This window comes from Peromyscus leucopus, chromosome 8b (genome assembly GCF_004664715.2).
Source record: "Peromyscus leucopus breed LL Stock chromosome 8b, UCI_PerLeu_2.1, whole genome shotgun sequence".
Taxonomy (NCBI): Eukaryota; Metazoa; Chordata; class Mammalia; order Rodentia; family Cricetidae; genus Peromyscus; species Peromyscus leucopus.
The window spans coordinates 40,608,767-40,631,010 of record NC_051086.1 but is presented as its reverse complement, the minus strand read 5'-3'; the positions used below and the strand labels follow the sequence as shown (position 1 = coordinate 40,631,010).

Below are 22,244 nucleotides of genomic sequence, written 5' to 3'. Positions count from 1 at the left end.
TCTGCCTGCCTGTGCCTCCAGAGTGCTGGGATTAAAGACGTACGCCACCACTGCCCCTTTTTACTTTTTCTTAGCATACAAAGTGTTAGTTCATTAAAAATAAAACTTGGAGCCGGGCGGTGGTGGCCCACGCCTTTAATCCCAGCACTCGGGAGGCAGAGGCAGGCGGATCTCTGTGAGTTCGAGGCCAGCCTGGTCTACCAAGTGAGTTCCAGGAAAGGCGCAAAGCTACACAAAGAAACCCTGTCTCGAAAAATAAATAAATAAATGAATAAATAAATAAATAAATAAATAAATAAATAAATAAATAAAAAATAAATAAAACTTGGAGACTTATACCTAAGGGCAGAAAGAACCCTGGGCATTTGAGGACTTCTGTTCTCCTCAGTACTTTCTTAGCACAGGTTTACCTATTCTTTAAGTCCTTTATTAATTCATCGTTGTTTTTAAAAGATTTGTTTTTGCTAGGCGGTGTTGGAATACACCTTTAATCTCAGCACTCAGGAGGCACAGGTAGGCAGATCTCTGTGAGTTCAAGGCCAAACTGGTCTATAGAGCAAGTTCCAGGACAGGTTCCAAAGCTACACAGAGAAACCCTGTCTCAGGGAAAAAACAAAACAAAACACCAAAACAACAACAACAACAAAAGATTTGCTTTTACTTTTAATTACTTGTTTGTGTGTGGGTTTGCATGTACACAGGTGTAGGAGCAATCAGAAGAGGGCACTGGATCCTCTGGAGCTGGAGTTAAGGCCCCTGTGCCAACAAACTCTCAGAACAGCTCAGCCATTTCTGCAGCCCCAGATCTTAATTTTTTGAGACAGCATTTTACTATGTATCCAGGCTGGTATGGAATTCACCATGGAGACCAGACTGTCCTTGACACTGACCTTCAGACTCTCAAGTGCTGGGATGACAGGTGTGCATCACCAGACTTCTAGCTTGGTTCTTCTGAAGGTGATTTTGCAAAATATGGGCTTATATGTCTGAACTGAAAGTCTTCCTTCAGGTTCATACCTCCAGAATTTGCCTCAGTCCTGTCCACAGTGAGTTCTTCACCAAAGCTTCTAGAAGGTGTGGATGAACTCTGGACGGTCAAAGGCCACATTTCACAGCTCTTAGTGAAGGTAGCAGTGCTGATTAGATGGGAAGGATGCTGGGAGAAGACTCTGACTTGTAAGGGAGGGTCCCTGTGTAGTGCTGCAGCAAGAGTTCTGGAAGCTTAGGAACAAACGCTCCAGAAATACCTCCTGCCTGCTCCCAAGTGAGAGGGCCATCCTGACCATGGTGGTCACCTGGTACTGCCTGACAGCGCCGGAGAGAAAACAGGAGCCAGGGCCATGCCGACAGCAGCCATTCTACAGACTTCTGGATACCCCACCCACCAACCTGAAGTGCTTGTTTGGACGTTTGGCTCCTTGTCACCAACAAGATGGTCAACGGGCTCAAACTCAAGTCCCCACACTCCTGCCTCCCTGGGCTTCATGCACCATACTGTTTCAGATCCCCAGACAGCAAGCAAACTATGGACCTGGGAAGGACTTACCTTACTCAGAGTCCTGGTGGGTGTGAAGGGAGTTTCTCTCACCTCCCTGTTCACCTAGGGACATGGACCAGACCAGGGTGGGATCACAGAGCCTTCTCAGGTCAACAAGGCAAAAAGAGCAAGCAGTGATTTAAAAGAAAATGCCTGGGCCTGGGGTATGGTTCAGATGGAGAGTGCTCACCTAGCATGCATGATACCCTGGGTTTGCCCCAGCACTGTACAAACTAGGGGTGGTGGCTTCTGCCTGTAATCCCCGTGCATGGGTGATGGAGGCAGGAGGAAGTTCAAAGTCCAGTTTAATGCTGGCTTGGACTATCAAAGCCTTGCCTCAAAAGATTATGCTTCACATCCCTTTATAAGCCAGTTTACTGATGTGATGTTCAGATGCATCTACCTCAGGTTTGGACCAAGGCTTCAGTCCTGGAGTGTTCACTGAAAAAGTCCCCAAGGCTTCCTTGTGGTATAGATATGACCCTGTCTGGTCCTAGTATCATCTCCCTCATCCCTGCCTGGCACCTCCAGGAAAGAGCACCCCTAGGGGCAGGGATAAACAGGCCAAGCAGTCTTCCCTACACCAAGCATCCTCCTTTCCATAGGTCTAGGATCCTTCCCTGTAGTAGGACAAGCCCATAGGGTCAGGAAATTGGATCAGACCAGTAGCCAAGGCATGCACATAATGTATTCCTTAAGAGCCAACCTAGAGTCTGCCTGAGGGCCTAGCAACAGGAGCTGTCAGAGTTCCTGATCATGCCCAGCCAATGAGGAACGACAACACAGACTGGGCGCTGGGAGGAGGGTACATAAGTCCTGCTCTGTTATTGAATAACTGAGTTTATTATTGGCTTTCAATGGACTCCCCATGTCTGTGTTGTTGACACTGGCCTTCTCACCCCCTTCCCTGAGAGTCTTTAAATCCAAGCAATACTTCCCCTTGTCCCACCTTGGGGTAGGAGACCTAAATCCCTGTGGCTGGGTATGGCCCCAGGCAACAGGGTGGGCAATGGGATGATGGTGACCTATTCCTCTGGGCTGGTCTGCTGGCCTTGTGAATCAGACCATGCTGGGAGTGCCTACCAGGGACAAAGAGAAATTGCTACGTAGTTGTCAGTGACTGTGTGTGTGTGTGTGTGTGTGTGTGTGTGTCTGTGTGTATAGTCCACAGTTGAAGTTGTATGTCTTCCTCAATCACTCTTCACCTCATTAATACTATGTAGCCTGGCTGCCTCCCAACACTGTAAACTAAAACTTAAAGGCATACACCACCATGCCAGACTATCCACCTTAACTTTTGAAGCAGGATCTCTCATTGAACATGGAGTGTTCTGATTCAGCTAGCCTGACTGGCTGGCCAATGAGCCCAGTGATCCCTTTGTCCTTGACACCCCAGCATTGAGATGACAATGTGTCCCACCACATGGATCCCATTAAACTTCCTTACTCTGAACTCCTGTCCTCCTGACTGCTGAGTGCTGGGATTCCAGGCACTCTTGCATCATCCTGTCTGCTGTTGGGTGGGAACCCGGAGCTTCCTGGGGGCTACACTCCAGCTCCAGTCACTAAGCCACACCCCCGCCCTGTGTTGCATTTCACAGTAGCTGTCCTAACCAGTGTGAGGGGACAGCTCAGTGTCCCTTACAGCTAGTGAAACTGAGTATCTATCCACGAACTTATTAAAGCTCTGTGTACACAATGGAGTATTACTCAGCAGTAAAAAAAAAAAAAAATGACATCATGAAATTTGCAAGAAAATGGATGGAACTTAAAATATCATCCTGAGTGAGGTAATCCAGATCAGAAGGACAAACATGGTATGTACCCACTCATAAGTGGATACTAGATAAGCACAGGGTAACCAGAGAAGATAGCTAACAAGGAGGACCCTAAGAGGGAGGAGTAGACCGCCCAGTGAAGGAGAAATAGATGAGATCTACATGAGCAAACTGAGGGTGAGGGAGGGTAATGGAGAGCAAGGCATGGGGGATGAGAACATAGGGGAACGGGATGGTCAAACTAGAACAGGGAAAAGGTGGGAGGGCAAGGAAAGAGATGCCATGATAGAGGGAGACATCAGGGGAATTGGAGAAACAGGGTACTAGGGAAGTTCCCAAGAAGCCACAAGGATGACCCCACGTTAGACTACTAGCAATAGTGAAGAGGGTGCCTGAACTGACCTACTTCGGTAATCAGATTGGTGAATACTGTGTCATCATAGAGCTGTCATCCAGTAACTGATGGAAGAGGATACAGAGATCTGAGGCCAGGCGCCAGGCCAAACCCCAGGGTTCCAGTAGGAGAGAGGGGAGAGATTCCGTGATTAAGGGATATTGAGATCATGATGGAGAAACATACAGAAACAACCAAACTAGTGGGAACTCATGAACTGTGACCAATAGCTATGGGGCCCCCTTGGGACTGGACTAGGCCCTCTGCATAGACAGTTGTTTAGCTTGAACTCTTGAATCAGGATCTGACCCTGGTGCATGAGTGGGCTTTTTTTTTCTTTTTATTTAAGAGATTTTTTTTTTTTAAGATTTATTTATTTATTATGTATACAGCATGTATGACTGCAGGACAGAAGAGGGCATCAGATCTTGTTAAAGATGGTTGTGAGCCACCATGTGGTTGCTGGGAATTGAACTCAGAACCTCTGGGAAAGCAGTCGGTGCTCTTAACCTCTGAGCCATCTCTGCAGCCCCCGAGATTTTCTATTCATTTTACATACCAACCACAGATTCACCTCTCCTCCCTTCTCCCGCTGCCCGTCTTTCCCCCTAACACACCCCTCATGTGAGGGGGCTTTTTGGAGCCCAGTGCTTATGCTGGTATACCTGGTGCAGCCTTGGTGCAGGAGGAGAGGCTTGGACCTGCCTCAACTGGATCTACCAGGTTCTGCAGACTCCCCACAGGAAGCCTTGCCTTGGAGGAGGTGGGAATAGATGGTGGGTTAGAGGGGAAGGCTGAGGCCAGGAGGAGGGAGGAGAGGGGGATCTGTAGTTGGTATGTAAAGTGAATAGACAATTTCTTTTTTTTTAAATACTTTTTTTAAAAAAAGATTTATTTAGTATATACAGTGTCCTGCCTGCATGTATCCCTGCAAGCCAGATGATGGTACCAGATGTCATTAGAGATGGCTGTGAGCCACATTGTGGTTGCTGGGAATTGAACTCAGGACCTCTGGAAGAGCAGCCAGTGCTCTTAAACCCTGTGCCATCTCTCCAGCCCCAACAATTTCTTAATAATATACAAATAAAATTATTACACAAATTTTGAAATTGAAAAAAAAAAAAGCTCTGTCATAAAACAAAAGGCTATTCACTAGCCAGACCAGGGGCAAATCAAGGCAGGCACTAGACCCTGGGGGATCTCAGCATGCCCCAGCTGTGCCCAGGCCGACTCCTCCAGAGAACTGTGGCTCCAAGTCAACAACTGAGAAGAACTCATGTACACTCCTAATTAAATAGAATAAACAACCAAGAAGAACAATAAAGAACAGGGCAGGGCTGGAGAGATGGCTCAGTCAATAAGAGCACTCCTCACTTTCAGAGGACCCAGCTCAGGCCCCAGAAGTCACATTCATTGTCCCACAGTGACCTGTAGCTCCACCTCCAGTCACTCTGTGAGATGCCCTCTTCAGGCTCCACAGAGACCTGCCCTCATGTGCAATAGCACAACACACAAAAACACCTGCACATAATCTTTTTTAAGGATGTAAGTGTATGATTGCTTTGCCTGCATGTAAGTGTATGTACCACATACATGCCTGGTGCCTAAGGAGGCCAGAGAGGGCATCAGATGTCCTGGAACTGGAGTTACAGATGGTTTTGAACCATCATGTGGGTGTCAGGAACCGAACCTGGGTCCTCTAGAAGAGCAACCAGGGCTCTCAACTGCTGAGCCATCTCTCCAGCCCCCACAGTCAGTTCTGTATGAGTCTGCCTTCAGTGTTGGCAGAGCTCACAGTCCTTGTCTTTGCCCCTCCCAACACTCCTTCTTTCTGGCATTTTCTTAGCTCTTTACTGTTCATTTGCCCAGTATAAGTTTTAGGATCAGTTTGTCTGGTGCGAACCTTGTCCTCCTTCACTGTCCCCTCTTCAGCGGCATGTGGCAGGGACTCCCAAACCTGTACTTTGTCTTGCAGATGACAGGAGACATGGAAAGCCCAAGACATCATGGGAAGTCCAACCAGGTAAGCACCTGCTCTCCATGTGCTGGTGAAGGGTAGCCCCTCCCTGGGGGCTCCACAGTCTCCTGTTCCCTTTTGTCTCTACATAGCCATGGCTGGCCTGGTGTTTCTATGTAGGCCAGGCTGGGATCAAACTCAGAAATGCACCAGCCTCTGGCTCCTGAGTGTGGGGATGGAAGATGTGTGCCACCAGCCTCTGGATCCTGAGTGTGGGGATGGAAGATGTGTGCCACCAGCGCCTGGCTCTCTTATGTTTCCTTTACAGTTCAAGGCTTCAGGGGTGGCTGCTCCAAGGTGACATTCTCATGTTAGTGACCAGGCAGAGAGCACAGGCTCCAAACCCTTTAAGACAACACATGGTATTCGGTTGTGTGTGTGTGTGTGTGTGTGTGTGTGTGTGTGTGTGTGTGTGTGTGAGAGAGAGAGAGAGAGAGAGAGAGAGAGAGAGAGAGAGAGAGAGAGAGAGATGGAAAGCCCACAGCCTCCTACATTGACCCTCTGCTCTCTGTCTCAGCCCTGAGCTTTGGAACTGGTCATTTCTTCAACGGCTGTAGAGATAATAAAGCTGTCATGCACTGAGAGCTGGAGGGACATCCTTTGACCCAGCTCAGCTCTACACTGCATGTCCCTGCACTCCAAGGGGACCATTGTCCTTTATCTGGCCTGCTGCAGAGATCAGGAAAAACTCCTGAGCAATCCTGCACTTGAAATTCACACTTTCCTTTTATTTTTTGTAATTTTTTTTTCTTTTTTCTTTTTTTTTCGAGACAGGGTTTCTCTTGTGTATCTTTGCGCCTCTCCTGGAACTCACTTGGTAGACCAGGCTGGCCTCGAACTCACAGAGATCCGCCTGCCTCTGCCTCCCGAGTGCTGGGATTAAAGACGTGTGCCACCACCACCCGGCTATTTTTTGTAATTTTAAAACAGGATTTATTTTATTATATGTGTCTGATTGTGTACCACCAGACCCAGCTCTGAAATTCAACTTTTCATTGACTAATGCAGTTTATTGAATCCAAGAGTTTTAGAATCCCCAAACTGACTGGGCAGTGCTGGCGCATGCCTTTAATTCAAGCACTCAGAGGCAGAAGCAGGCAGATCTCTGTGAGTTCAAGGCTAGCCTGGTTCACATAAGGAGTTCTAGGACAGCACAGTGAGTTCCTGTCTCAAAAATAAAAATAAAAAAAAAAACCCAAAACAAACAAACAAACAAAAAATCCCCTAACAGTCCTGAAAGTCGTTGAATTGTCCTCAGAACACTCTAAGGGATTCACTAGGACAGCCAAAGAAGCTTGTCAAAGTTAGAGTGATTTGTGTCAGAGAAGAAGTTCTGGGGCTGGGGAGATGACTTGGTCACTAAGGTACTTGCCAAGTAAGCATGAGGACCTGAGTTCAATCCCAGAAGGGATGTAAAGGCAGGGTCCACAGTATGTATTGTAATCCCAGGCCTGGGGAGGAAAACACAGTCTGAGACCTTGGGCTTGCTGGCCAGCCAACCAAGCCTCATCAGTGAGCTTCAGGTCCCAGTTAGAGATTCTGTTGCAAAAGACAAGGTGGGCAGACCTGAGGATCAACACCCAGGGATGGCATCTGGCATGTGCACACACACACACACACACACACACACACACACACACACACAAAGAACAAGTTTGTGATTGGTCTGGGCAATCCAATCTAGACAGAGGCAGGTAGAGAAGAGACATAAGAGTGGGAAAAGAGAGATGAGAGAGTACATTCCTGAGGCTGTGCCTAATGTGTACCTTCACTGGCTGTGAAAAGGATGCTTTATCTTTTGATGGAGAGTAGAATGGACAGGGATGAGAGCTGACTTGAAGATTCAGGTTTCTGGGAATGGACCAAGGAAACCATAGGCCCCTCAGGTCTTGAGTCTGGTAGAAAGAAGTGTCCTCTCAGGTCAGCTCCATGAAATTCCATGCCTGTCCTAGTCATTAGCTCCAGTGAGCCCAGGTGTCCACATCATAGGGACCCCACCTCCAGTATGTTGTATGTTTTTGTTGTTTTTGGAGACAGGGTGTCTCTGTGTAGCCCTGGATGTCCTGAAACTCACTTTGTAGACCAGGCTGGCCTTGAACTTAGAGTTCCATCTGCCTCTGCCTCCCAAGTGCTGGATGTAAAGGCATGATCCACTACTGCCCTACTAATTATGTTCTGAAGGACTATAAGCAGAGCCCAGCAGGCTGAGGAAGAGTGTGGTGTGACATTTGTCATCCATGTCTACAGTACAAGGGATGTGGGTGTCACACTGGGACAGGCCTGGGACCCTGCTACTTGGTTTCATGCCTTCTATGACCTCTAGTTTAGAATGTTTTGGAGATTGTGTAAGGGCCATCATCCAGTGGTTGTTAGTAGACTTTTTGAGACAGGGTTTCAAGTAGCCCAGGCCAACATTGAATTCTTGATCTACCTGTGTCCACCTCCCAAGAGCTGGGATTAGTTTTGTGCCACCATTTTGTGACTGTAATTGTGACCATGAAAAAGAGACTCCAGGACACACTGAGTGGCTCTTTACCTTTGCCATGAGGTCTGATGACATAGCATGGCACAGCTGTTCAATGCCTTTCCTATCCAGATCTGGGCGGCAACTTGCTCAACAGTATCTTGGAGTTGGGGCAATCCTCTTCCCTCACCCAGTCTAGAGTCCTGGTTTTTCACAAACACACCAGACACAGCCAAGAGCCCTTGGTAGAGAAGGACCTTCCACAGACAGGGAAAGGTCATCCACCTGCTCCCAGCAGGAGCCTGATCAGCCTGACACCCTCACCTCCCGCAGGAAGGACACATCTGGGGCTCCATGAAGAGGACGGCTCTCATCCTGGGCTCTGGGCTGCTCTTGTCTGTAGCCTTCTGGAACTCAGTCACATGGTAAGTGTGCCCCAGACCTTTGGGGTGGAGGCACAGCATGAAAGAGCTAGCTTCCCAGTCTACTCACAGACACATAAATGCTTTTCCTCCAAGGCATCTTCAGAGATTTTGGGTGCTTCTGGCTACTTTTGGCAGACCCAGTGGGAGAAACTGCTGTCTACATTTGAAGGCAACGAGTGGATGCTGTTCCTTATAGGTGAGGATCCAGACTGAGGGCTGTGTGTTGGGCTCCACACTTGTTCTTTCCCTATACTTGTTTATTATAATTTATTGTTGTTTTACTATCATTATTATATTTACTACATGTGCATGTGAAGGAGGCATGAGCATGCCAGAGCATGCATGTGGAGGTCAGAGGACAATTGCAGAAGTTGGTTCTTGCCTTCTGCCACATGGTACTGGGAATTGAACTCAGGTATCAATTTTTGCTGCAAGGCTTTACCTGCTTGTGGGCTCAATTTGCTGTTTGTTGTGGGGTTTTTTCTTTTTGGGGTGTGGGGTTTCGAGACAGGATTTCTATGTGTAGTTTTGATGCGTGTCCTGGATCTCCCACTGTAGACCATGCTGGCCTTGAACTCACAGAGATCCTGGTGGCTCTGCCTCCTGATTGCTGGGATTAAAGACATGTAGCCACCTCTGCTCGACCTTGTTGTGTTTTTTGAGACAGGGTCTCATTATGTAGTCATGGCTGTCCTGGAATTCAGTTTATAGACCAGGCTCTCCTTGCACTCACAGAGATCCTCCTGCCTCTGTTTCCTGAGTGTTAGGTTTACAGATCTACTAACTGCCCAGCCTGCTGTTTTAACCAAGGTTTTTGCTGAATACTTGTAGCCCACTGCCCCGTGAGCAAGGGCTTAATATTTCAAAGTGCCAGCCCTGTTCTTTCATGTGAAGGACTCTTAGTTCATCTCCTACTCACAGACAATTAGGCTACTCTAAATGTTTCCTGTGATTTAAAAAATACAATCTATTTCCTGTATGTGTTTGTGTGTATACCTACATCTATGTCCATGCACCATGCTCATACAGGAACTGGGAGGTCAGAGGAGGGTATTGGTTTCCCTTGAATTTACAGATGGTTGGAAGCCACCTTGTGGGTACTGGGAATTGAATCTGAGTCCTCTGGAAGAGCAGCCAGTGCTCTTAACTATTGAGCCATGTCTCTCTATCCCCCAGGTATTCCTGTGATTTTTATTTTATTTTGATTTTTCCAGACAAGATTTCTCTGTGTAGCCCTGGCTGTCCTGGATCTCACCTTGTAGGTCAGGCTGGCCTCGAACTCAGAGCTCCACATGCCTCTGCCTCCCAAGTGCTGGGATTATAGGCATGCGCCATCACTGCCCGGCTTTTCTTGATAGTTTTAAAGATGCTGTGTCAGCATTTCTATGCACAACCGTATGTGAATTTCCTTTCTGTCTCTCTCTCTTTTTCACTTCAGAGTCATTCCAACTATCCTGCAGAATGGGTCTACCAGTGCTCTTCCCACACTGGCCATGTCCTTCCTACAGCCCTCCCACCCCAGACACTGTGTTTGATGGGGAAGGGAAGGGTTAAAGGAAGGAGATAAAGACAGTGAAACAATGTCCTTGTCCCTCAGGATTCCCAATCCTGTAAGAGGTCACAGTAGTTAGGTAACACTGTCATGTCCCTTGGAACTGCCACAGACGGGATATTAAAGATATGAGAATGTAGGCGTGAAACCTACAGCCACATTAAGTGTGACTTGGTCAGCATTTTCTTATTATTTATTATTGTGTGTGGGATGTAGGCAGGGACATGCATATTGCACATTAAGTGTGTGGAGGTCAGAGGACAGGCCCGAAGTTACTGCTCTCTCTGTACGTTTATGTGGTTTGTGGGGTAGAGCTCAGATCATCAGACTTGTCCAATAAGAGCTTTAGCACTAACCATCCTGCAGCTCTATTTTTCTTCTTCTTGGCATAGGGTTTCAAGTATTCCAGATGTCCTAGAATGGGCTGTGGAGCTGAGGATGACCATTGAACTTCTGAGCCTCCTTTCTTCAATCAGTTTTTTCTAAAATTTCTTTCTTTTTTAGGGGGGAGGACAGGGTTTCTCTGTGTTGACAGCCCTGGCTGTCCTGAAATTCACTCTGTAGACCAGGAGGGCCTTGAACTCACAGACATCTGCCTGTCTCTGCCTCCCAAGTGCTGGGATTAAAGGCCTGTACCACCACCTTCCCACTTCTAAAATATATAGAGAGTGTCAGCACTGGGAATAATAGAATAGGTGGCCAAATTGCTTCACCATCCATAAGGAACACTCCTCTGAGCTAAAGGGAGTGTCATCAGTAACTGTGCTTAGAGGGTACAGCCAGCAACATTTTTTTATCTCAGCAGTCAGTTGAGGCAGGAGGATTGCCATGAGTTTGGAGTCTGTCTAGACTATCAGTGAGTTTAAAGCAACCTAGGACAGAGTGAGACCTTGTCTCAAAACCAGACAAAACAAAACCCAAACCCCAAGTGTGGTGAGACATACCTTTAATGCCAGCATTGGAGAGGCCGAGCCAGGGGTTAAATGAGTTCAAGGCCAGCCTGGAGTAAACTGTGAGACCCTGTCTCAAACACACACACAGGGGAGGGGGGAACACACAGAGACAGACAAGACGGAACAAATACGGACACTTAGTGACTTTTCCAGGTTCCATGGCTAGGACACAAGCAGTGTGTCACCAGGCAGGGACAGATCCATGCAGGTGTTCACAACCTCCTAATGAGCTACTGGGATACCCAGGGCTGCTCTAACTCCCTCTGCTCTCTGCCTCAGGTACTGTCCTCGTTCCTGTGCTCTGCTTCTGGGTTTTCAATGGCCTTCTGCTGGTGGTGGACACAACAGGGAAACCCACCTTCATCTCCCGTTACCGCATCCAACTGGGCAAGAATGAGCCGGTGAGTGTCAGTACAGCTGTTAGTTCTAGGGATGCAGGGACGGGAGTCAGGGCAAGGGCAAGAAGATGACTTACCTTCCAGGTGACCTGATCCAGCTTAGAGAGAAGGGAGCGTGTGTGTGTGTGTGTGTGTGTGTGTGTGTGTGTGTGTGTGTGTGTGTGTACTTGGCTGGTAGAGTGCTTGTCGAGCCTGAAAGAAGCCCTGAGTTCCACCCCCAAAGCACGCATGCACATGTGGGGTGTGCAGCTATAATCCAATATTCAGAGAGTGGATTCAGGAGGATTAGAAGTTCAAGGTCATCCTTGGCTACATGAGAAGTCTGAATGTACCTAGAGCTACATGAGACCCTGTCTAAAAGAAAAGGCCAGTCAGATAGTTCAGCAAATAAGGTCATCTATCTGCTGCCAAGCCGAAGACTTGAGTTTGATCCTGGAACCTACGCAGAGGAAGAAGAAAAACTTCATTTATTCTGACCTTCAGGTGCTCATCAGGACACAGAGGCACCTACACCCATACACCCACACCCACATACACACCCACACACACACACACCCACACACACACACACACCACTAAAAAAACAAAATGAAAAGTCCACTCAGCCAGTGGCCAGTCTAGACCAAAGTCCTGGTCTCCTTATTCCCAGCACAGGGTGCCCCATGACACTGTACTTAGCTTATTAGGGAAAGAAATGACGGCCTCAGCCCTCCTGGCTGTCTCAGAGACACCAGCAGCACTTCACCATGAGACCATGGAAACCAGACATACACTGCCCCAAGGGAGGAAACTTCACTGTGGCCGGTGGTAGTGGTGGTGCAGACTGTGTATGTATGAGGTAGTCATTTTAACAAATCCTTATTTATTTTTGTTAAGATAGGATCTCTCTATGTAGCTCTGGCTGTCCTGGAACACACTAGGTAGACCAGCCTGGCCTTGAATTCACAGAGATCCGCCTGCCCCTGCCTCCCAAGTGCTGATATCAAAGGCGTGTGCCACCATCATCCAAGGCAGCCAGTAGTGTGAACTGTCAAGACAACCCCAGGAAGACAGGAACAGTCCCTGCTTCTTAGCTGCTGCACTTGCTCACTGTAGGAGCTGAACCAACCACCACACTGCAGTCTGGCCTGCCTTCCTGCTGCTTTGACAACCTGCAGACAATCTTCCCTTACACAACCCTGCAGAGGGTGATTATGAAAACAAGCTGTTCCCTCAGCCCCACCCAACTCTCCTGGCAATCTGCTCTTAACCTGCCCAGGTGCCCGATGAGTCACCTCTGCTCTCAAGGAGTCTGCCCAGCCTGACACTGAAGGCACTAGGTGGAAAGGAGTCCTGCTGGAGCCCTGTGAAATGGTCCCCTCCTGAGAGGACAGCTGCCAGAGAGCTGGGAGGCTCCCTCAGCTCCCCCTGGCAGAACAGCCTGGAAGTCTTTGTGTCAGTATGTGGCCTGTAAGACCCTTTCATCTGCAGACCTTCTGTCTCTGAAGCAGCCAGCATGACTGAATGCCTTCATCTTCAGGCTGAGCACTGTGGGAACTGTCATGTTTCAGATGAAGCTCTGTCATGGACCCTGGGTAGGACATGACATAGACTAGAACATCCTCTTTCTTCCCTGCTTCCAATCCAAACAGAGTCTCATTGGCCCAAGCTGGCCTCCACCTTCTTATATAGTTGAGGATGACCTTGAACTCCTATCTTCCTTCCTCCACCTCATTGGGCTAAAATGCTGAGGATCAATCCCAGGGCTCCAAGGACACAAGAAGGCCCTCTACCCACTGAGCCCATGTCCAGCCCCACCCTGGGCCTTTCCAGCTGCAGGGCTCCTACAGATCCTCAGCAGTCTACAGCTCTAAATATCGTGTGCCACCTGGAAACCTTTCTGTATGCAGTGACTAGAGAGCAGTAGGCAGTGGGGGGGCTTCTCGCAGAGGACAAGGTCTAGAGGTGAGGGACCCGTTCAAGTTTCAGCTTTCCAGGCCAAAGAGGCAGAGCTCAACCCATGAAACTCCAAGGCCGGCACAGCTGTGCTTCAGACTTTCTGAGGACACATCAGGAAGGAGCTTGGGACCATCTAGAGCCTGGCTAGCTGTGGGAGGTGCTGACTTTCAAAGGATCCTAGGAATAGGCTGCAGTGGGAGCTGATGGAGCAGGCATTCCTAGCATCCCAGCCTGCCCACACAGACACTCTCCATCTCCTCCTTCCTAACCTGGCTCCTGCTGCACCACATGCATGCTGGGAATCACACTGGGTGCTCTGTAAAAACAGCCAGTGCTGGTAATCAGAGTCATCTCTCCAGCCCCAAGACTATTTCCAAAACCAAAACCAGCCCCTCTCTCACTTCACCCAAGTCCACACCGCCTTCTGTTATGCTTCCCCATGAGGCAACGCTCACTGACAGAGCCAACTATGCCCTCAGAACTGTCTACACTGTCCTAGAGTCCTCTCTGCACTCAGAGCTATCTACACTGTCTCAGAGTCCTCTCTGCAGCTTCTCAGAGCTGTCTACACTGTCTCAGAGTCCTCTACAGCTTCTCAGAGCTGTCTACACTGTCTCAGAGTCCTCTCTGCAGCTTCTCAGAGCTGTCTACACTGTCTCAGAGTCCTCTCTGCACTCAGAGCTGTCTACACCGTCTCAGAGTCCTCTATGCCATTCTCAGAACTGTCTATGTAGCCTCTCACAACGGGCTATGCAGTCTCTGGCCTTCCTCTTGGCTCTCTTTTTCCAAGCATTTAATAGTAAGGAAGTTGTTTATACACACACACACACACACACACACACACACACACACACACACACACACAAATATATATATATATATAATTTTCTTAGGCTTACAGCACTGGTATTCCCATAGTAAGGAAGTTGTAAACAGTGAGAAATGTAAGAAAAATATAGGAGACTCATCCACACACTTTTTTTTTTTTTTCCGAGACAGGGTTTCTCTGTGTAAGCTTTGCGCTTTCCTGGAACTCGCTTTTGGAGACCCAGGCTGGCCTCAAACTCACAGAGATCCGCCTGCCTCTGCCTCCCGAGTGCTGGGATTAAAGGCGTGCACCACCACTGCCCGGCCCACCTTTTGAGATATAACTTTTTCCTAAACTGTTCCAAGTTTGTGGCACTGGATGACTTGTATTGTTTCTAGTCTTTTTGCTGATGCCTCCTTCCCGTTTCTCTAGTCCTAATTCTCAGATACCCAGGGGGTATCCTGCAGGCACCAGGGCAGTGGCTGGAGGCTGACAGTTCTTAGGCAATGCAAAGTGACCACTAGCCTTTTCTCCTGGGACCAGTGTGTCACCTGTTCATCTCTGGACTGGCCACAAGCAGAGCAAGCTGAGATGCCTTGTTCCCTTTATGTGGCTAGGACAGTCCAGCATGCTCTGAGGTCGGAGACCTCTTCTGAAATCCTTCATCAAGATGGCTAAGGCAGTCATCACTGCTTCTCTGTTCCTGTGTGTTTCACTGGTACTTGTTTTATTGTCCTTGTAGAGCACTGGGTGTTCTGTAGGCCAGAACTCAGTAGTGGCAGACCCTGGCCCACAGGGCCTATGCTCTGGTGAGGAATTCTCCAGGACAGGCAAGGGCTGTAGGGCTCACCATGGCCAGCCCCAGACTGTGGACTACCCCAGTCACTCCCAGAAGCCCACCCTGAGCAGGTCAGGTAGAGACGTACTTCATAGTCCCCTTTCTCCATTCCTTCTGTCGCCCGGCAGGTGGACCCCGTGAAGCTGCGTCAGTCTATCCGCACAGTTGTTTTCAACCAGACTATGATCTCTCTTCCCATGCTGGTCATCTTCTACCCTTTCTTCAAGTGGAGGGGAGACCCCTGCTGCCGAGAGCTGCCCACCTTCCACTGGTTCCTCGTGGAGCTGGCCCTCTTCACCCTTGTGGTGGAAATCTTGTTCTACTACTCACATCGGTGAGTTCTCTACATGCACACAGCTGGCCTCACCCTAGAACAGCTCACTGGTTAGCAGAGGCCACTGAATGTCTCTTCCTCAGGTCCACATCTAAAATTGCTCAAGACACAACTTAATCTCCAACACATTGCCTAGTGCTGTTGGATGATCTGTATGTCCTGTGGGAGCCCTTCTTGGGTTCTTTGTGGCGTTACCCAGCAGGTCCGTATAGAGGATGATTAGGACCATGGGCCTGAGTGCAGGTGTTTGAGATAGTCTGCACTTGGCTGTGCTGGGGATGGTCTGTATGTCAAGTTGTTCTGATTGGTCAATAAAAAAACCTGATCGGCTGTGGCTAGGCAGGAAGGATAGGCGGGACTAACTGAGGAGAAATAAAAGGACAGGAAGGCAGAAGGACTGGCTGCAGCCGCCGCCATGACCAGCAGCATGTGAAGACGCCGATAAGCCACCAGCCACGTGGCGAGGTATAGATTTGTAGAAATGCATTACTTTAAGATATAAGAATAGTTAACAAGAAGCCTGCCATGGCCATACAGTTTGTAAGCAATATAAGTCTCTGTGTTTATTTGGTTGGGTCTGAGCGGCTGTGGACTGGCGGGTGACAGAGATTTGTCCTGACTGTGGGCAAGGCAGAAAAACTCAAGCTACAGCCTGGTGAAGAAGAGCTGCCCTATTTGGGAGATCGGGTCAGTTCCCATCCACTTCCTGATAGTCCTTTATGGCATCAGTTACCTTCACCACTGGGGTTGGCAGACAGCATAAGCCACACTCATCGTCCACAGTCAGACTAGAGGAGGGCAAGGAGTAGATGCCAGCCCCTCAGATGTGGACCTCATTCCAACCTTTGCTTTGATGATCTGCTCAGGATGGAGGCAAAGGGAAGGTTTGCAATTACCAACTATGAATTATCTTTCCAGGCTCCTTCACCACCCAACGTTGTACAAGAAAATTCACAAGAAACATCATGAATGGACAGCACCCATTGGTGTGATCTCACTCTATGCCCACCCTATTGAACACGTGGTAAATATAGCCCTTGAAGCTCCAGAATGGAGGCTGGTGGTTCCCTGATCTTTTAATTTTTTTTAATTTTTCTTCCCACTGAAAAAGCTGCCATCTCTTGGCTTTGCCAGGTGCCCAGTGTGCGTTACATTATTGTCCCCAACCTTCTACACACTGACTCTGCTCCAGAGGAAGGTGAAGCTGAGTTGAGTGTCCTAAGTTACAAGCCAAGGTCTCCCTTCGCACTACTCAGGGCAGAGTGAACACCCAGCTGGGTCCCTCCATCTCCCGGAATCATCCTTTCTCCTACAGGTTTCCAACATGTTGCCAGTTATGGTGGGTCCTCTAGCAATGGGCTCTCATCTGTCCTCCATCACTGTGTGGTTGTCCCTGGCCCTCCTCAGCGCCACTATCTCCCACTGTGGTTATCACCTGCCTTTCCTGCGCTCGCCTGAGTTCCACCACTACCACCACGTCAAGTAAGCCAACAGCACCCTTTCTCAAGTGTCTGCAGACAGTGGAGTCTCCATCTGAATGTGAGCCAGTCAGGGGGACACCTGGGTACAGGGAAGATGATCTCTAGGTAGGGCCACCTCCTTTTTTTTTTTTTTTTTTTTGGATTTTGAGACAGGGTTTCTCTGTGTAGTTTTGCACCTCCTGGAAATCACTTTGTAGCCCAGGCTGGTCTCGAATCACACAGATCCACCTGCCTCTGCCCCTGAGTGCTGGGATAATGGCATGTAGCACCCCTGCCCAGCCAGTTTGGAATTTTAACCATTATTTGGGTTCTGGGCCTGTTGAATCTCATGAGCTTGAATCATCTCCTGGAACCTGTGTGCATAAAATTTTGGCACTTTTCTGCAATGTGGGCTCTTTCCTTGGTTTTGAGACAGGGTTCTCCATATAGTCCTTGCTATCCTACTTCTCATGTTGACCAGACTGGCCTCAAACTCAGAGATCCTCCTGCCTCTGTCTCCTAAGTGCTGTGATTCAAGGTTCCACACCAAAAATTGTCCTCATCCCCGGCTTTTCATGTATGAGCATCCTAAGACACTAGACACTTAGTACACAGGTTCTTGGGTCCCATTCCAAACGAACCAAAGTATTTGTGAATCATGGCCTGGGAGCCTGCCTCCTAATGTTTTCCAAGGTGTTCTGATGCAAGGAGCCCCTCAGCCCATCTGAACTCGCCTAGGTCTGCATGAAGTTCTAACTTCTGCACCCCGGAGCCAGTCAAGGGCTACCGAGCCAGGCATCGCGGGGCTGCCTTTAGTGCCAGCACTTGGGGCAGAGGCAGCTATTGGACCTCTGTTGAGTTCAAGGCCAGCCTCGTCTACAAAATGATTTCTGGGACAGCCCAGGATGCTCAGAGAAACCCTGTTTTGAGAAAAGAGGTGCAAGGCATGGTGGCAGGCCTTTAATCCAGGAATCAGCAGGTGGGTCTCTAGAGTGAGGTATCTCTGCACCCACCACATGTCTGCTTTGGTCCTGTGCATACCTACAGCCCTAGCATTGAGGAGACAGGAGGATAGCTGGGATTTGTTGCTTGACAGCTTAGTGGATTTGGTGAAAAGGTGAACTCCAGGTTCAGGAAGAACAAGGTAAAGACATCAATGCCCCACACTCTGGTCCTGTGCAAGTAGTCATGCACAATACCCAGAAGAGGGCTGGCAGGCACTTGCCCACGGATATGAAGGCTTAGGGTTCAATCCTCCAGTTCATAATCACACAGTGGCTCTCAACTTTAACAAAAACCCTAAAACAACCCTCAAAGGGAACACTTCCAATGCTCCAGGATGCTGTTATAGCCGGGCAGCATGGTGATGCTAAGCATGGGAAGGAGGGCTGGGAACCAGGGAGAACCACAGCTTCCCACCAGGTTCAGCTGAGACATTCTCTTCCATCCTTCAGGTTCAACCAGTGCTACGGGGTGCTGGGTGTGCTGGATCACCTGCATGGGACTGACATCATGTTTAAGCAGACCAAGGCCTATGAGAGACATGTCCTCCTGCTGGGCTTCACCCCACTTTCAGAGAGCATCCCTGATCCTCCAAAGAAGATGGAGAGTCTGCTTGGACCATCCAGAGTGTTTCCTCACAAGTAGGAGGTGTGGAACTGCCTGGGGGCCATGCTGCCGTTAACAACTTGCCTCCTTCGGCCACCATACTCTAAGGACTGTACCATTAGGGTAAAGGGAATGTAAGCTTCCTGCCGGGACAAGGCCATGGTATGATCTGGGCTTCTCTCAAACTACTTCTCATGTTCGTTAGGACCCGGAGTTGACTTAGGAAAGAAGAATTAGTTATTTGGGCTGGAGGCCATCCAATGGAGAAAAGTCACTGAGAGCCTGGGGAATCCTTGGTCCTCGGCTCCAACACCCCAAAGAGCCAGCTCCCCTGTGGCCTAGGATACAGAGAATGGGGTCATAGTGGACTCGAGGCTTCCTGACTCCACAACTGCTTTCACACCCATAGCCAGGGCACCCTGTGTAGTCACAGGCCACATGTGTTGACATGCTAGATGTGGTCCCTGCTTCCTCCCAAGAACGCCTGGGTGACTTTTGCCCTCCAAAGATACAAATCCTTCAGAAGAAATAATAACAGGCCACAAGAGCTTCTCAGTATGACATGCACCCCAGGCCCTGTGCCTTAGCCTGTTGTTACTGGGGCTGAACTGGTGTGGGGGAGACCCAAGTCAGTGCTCTCTAAACCCAAAATAATCTCCCCCCCCCAACAATGAGTCTCAGAAAACACCGCCAAGGGCAGTCCCGCTTCCTTTAAATGGCTAATCAACAGTAAACATGCCCAGGGAGTAGGTAGCAGTGAACTTCTCTGGTCCCGCTTTCTAGGCCCCCACCCTGGCAGCTCATGCTTAGGAAGCCTGGGATGGAGAACTTGGCAACGAGGTTGGATCTGGAAGGCTGTCTCCACTACCATTTGCTAAATCTCAGCCCAACTGAGCCAGCTTACATTTTCAGTTCAAGGTTAGCCAAGACTCCCTACTGTGGCTGAAATAAAATCCTTTCTTAACACAGTTTGGTACAGTGGTTTGCACTACAGTCCCAGCTGCTCGGGGGATTTAGGCCCAGGTCAGAGGCAGCCTAGACAAACACAGCAGAGGTTCTCAGGAAATAACAGGGATGTGGATAAACTCCACCACTCCCATAGCCCAGGGCCTTCCCACACCAGAGGATACTCTCTCTATATATAGTTATTTTGGAGACATGGTTTCTCTGTGTAGTTTGGTGTCTGTAGACCAGGCTGGCCTCGAACTCACAGAAATTTGCCTGGCTCTGCCTCCCTAGGGCTCGGATTGGCGAGGACAGTCTTATACTTTGTACTGTGAGTGTGTCCAGAGCAGAGTCCAGCCTCTGCACTTCCTCATCCCACACTCCCAGGAGGACCTGATTCCCAGATCTTAGCTCTGCCCTTTAAATGACCATGGCTGTCACACGTCCAGGGCTGGGGTCTCAGTGAACCAACTGTACCCCAGAGAGTCTGCTTCTACCTCACTGTAACATAGAACCTGTGATGATCTCTCCCCTGGGCCTTTCCCCACAGACTCGGAGCCACCATCCTCTCAAATGATGGTGTTCAACTACAATAGATATCATCGGTGAGAGACCCTGGTGCTCATCTTTCTGGCCTTTTTTTTTTTTTTTTAACTAAACATAATGGTCTCCAGTTCTTTCCATCCATCTTACTGAAAATGATAGGATTCTCCTCGTCATCTTTGTGTGGCTGACCTCAATTTTGACTGTCCATTCACTGTTGATTGAACACTTAAGTGTTCCTTCCTCTCTCTCTTCCTTGTGAGTGTTAGAGTGGAGATTAAATTCAGGACCTCATATTCAGGGGAAATGTGCTATTATTGACCTACACCCCACCCCTCCCTTTATTTAAAAAAGCATTGTTTTTTCTAGAATAAAATCACTTTAGTTTAATTAACTCACATATAAAACACCACACAGCTTGCTCAAGGAAGCCAAACACTTGGACAGCCCAGCTCTACAAATCTCAGTGACCCCCACACAGTGGGCACAGCTTTCCATGGCCACTGATTCCATGGCCACTGATGGAACGGACTTGTTAATAATGAGGGTTAGTTTGGCTTTACACTTCCACTACTAGTCAGGTTCTTACCATAAATTAACTTGCTCATTAGAGCTTACATTTCAGTTCTTCAGTGTGAAATAATGTTTCAGTTTCTAGTCAGGTTAACCAAGCATTTGAAACACCATGGGTACCCGGGTTCTGGGCACACTCCAGAAACTGATTTCAAAAACACAAGACCTTGCACATTACTGCTCTGCCAGCCAGGCTCCCTGGTAAGGGATGTCAGGCTTTGTGGGCTCCACATTACCACCCCCGTTGAAGCCCCCTGGTGTGGGTATGCCTGTCACCCCATCATAAGCCCACAGCCACACTGGCTGCAGTGGTCGCCATCTGGGCAGACTGTCAGAGGAGCAACCTGGGATGAGAGGATTTGGTCTCTATGTGTCCTCCTGAGTGTTTAAGCTGCTCATCATCTAGATATTCTAAACTGTCAAAAGATGTGTGTGTGTCCGTGTCCATGTCCATGTGTGTGTCCGTGTGTCCGTGTCCGTGTGTCCGTGTGTGTGTGTGTGTGTGTGTGTGTGTGTGTGTGTGTATGTGTGTGTGTGTGTCTGTCTGTCTGTCTGTCCACGCTCTAGGGCATGCACTCAGACAAAGGTGTGTGTGTGTGTATCTGTGTACTCCTGCAGAGACCAGAAGGCATCAATTTCCTTGGAGCTGGAGTTACAGATGTTTGTGGGACACCTGGCTCACTATATGGGTTCTGGGATTAAAACTCCAGTCCTCACCAGGCAGTGGTGACACACACCTTTAATCCCAGCACTTGGGAGGCAGAGCCAGGTGGATCTCTGTGAGTTCAAGGCCAGCCTGGGCTACAGAGCTAGTCCAGGACAGGCACCAAAGCTACACAGAGAAACCCTGTCTCAAAAAACCATAAAAACCAAAAAAACAAAACAAAACAAAAACCCTCCAGTCCTCATGATTGTGCCACAAGTACTCTTAACCACTGAACCATCTCTCCAGCCACCCTCTTTAATTGATTATTTATTTGTTATGAGGCAAGGTGTGGATAAATTATCCAAGGAGGATGGTTCAGGTAGCTGGGATTGCAGATGTGCTCCACTATATTGGCAGTTACTCCATTTCTCAGCAGTTGTAAGCAGTGATTCAGTGGACATGAGAGTGTAGACATCTCAGGGTCCTAAGATCATTAGATATACTCATCGGTAAACCCTGGTATCTACCTGTGAGTTCCAAAGAGCTGGGATTAAGGACATGCCCTCCACACCTGGCTGGTCACTCATAGCTCCTTCTTCTTTTTTGGATAGTTCCTTTTTATTTGTTTTTTTTCGAGACAGGGTTTCTCTGTGTTACATTGGAGCCTGTCTTGAACTCCGTATGTAGACCAGGCTAGTGTCAAACTCACAGAGATCTGCCTGCCTGTGCCTCCAGAGTGCTGGGATTAAAGACGTACGCCACCACTGCCCCTTTTTACTTTTTCTTAGCATACAAAGTGTTAGTTCATTAAAAATAAAACTTGGAGCCGGGCGGTGGTGGCCCACGCCTTTAATCCCAGCACTCGGAGGCAGAGGCAGGCGGATCTCTGTGAGTTCGAGGCCAGCCTGGTCTACCAAGTGAGTTCCAGGAAAGGCGCAAAGCTACACAAAGAAACCCTGTCTCGAAAAATAAATAAATAAATAAATAAATAAATAAATAAAAAATAAAACTTGGAGACTTATACCTAAGGGCA

General features: G+C 48.7%; 1 pseudogene; it reads left to right on the top strand.

Moving 5' to 3' along the window:
- The window catches only part of LOC114700432, a 47,770-nt pseudogene extending 29,217 nt beyond the window's left edge, over positions 1–18,553 (top strand).
- The last annotated feature ends 3,691 nt before the right edge of the window (positions 18,554–22,244 follow it).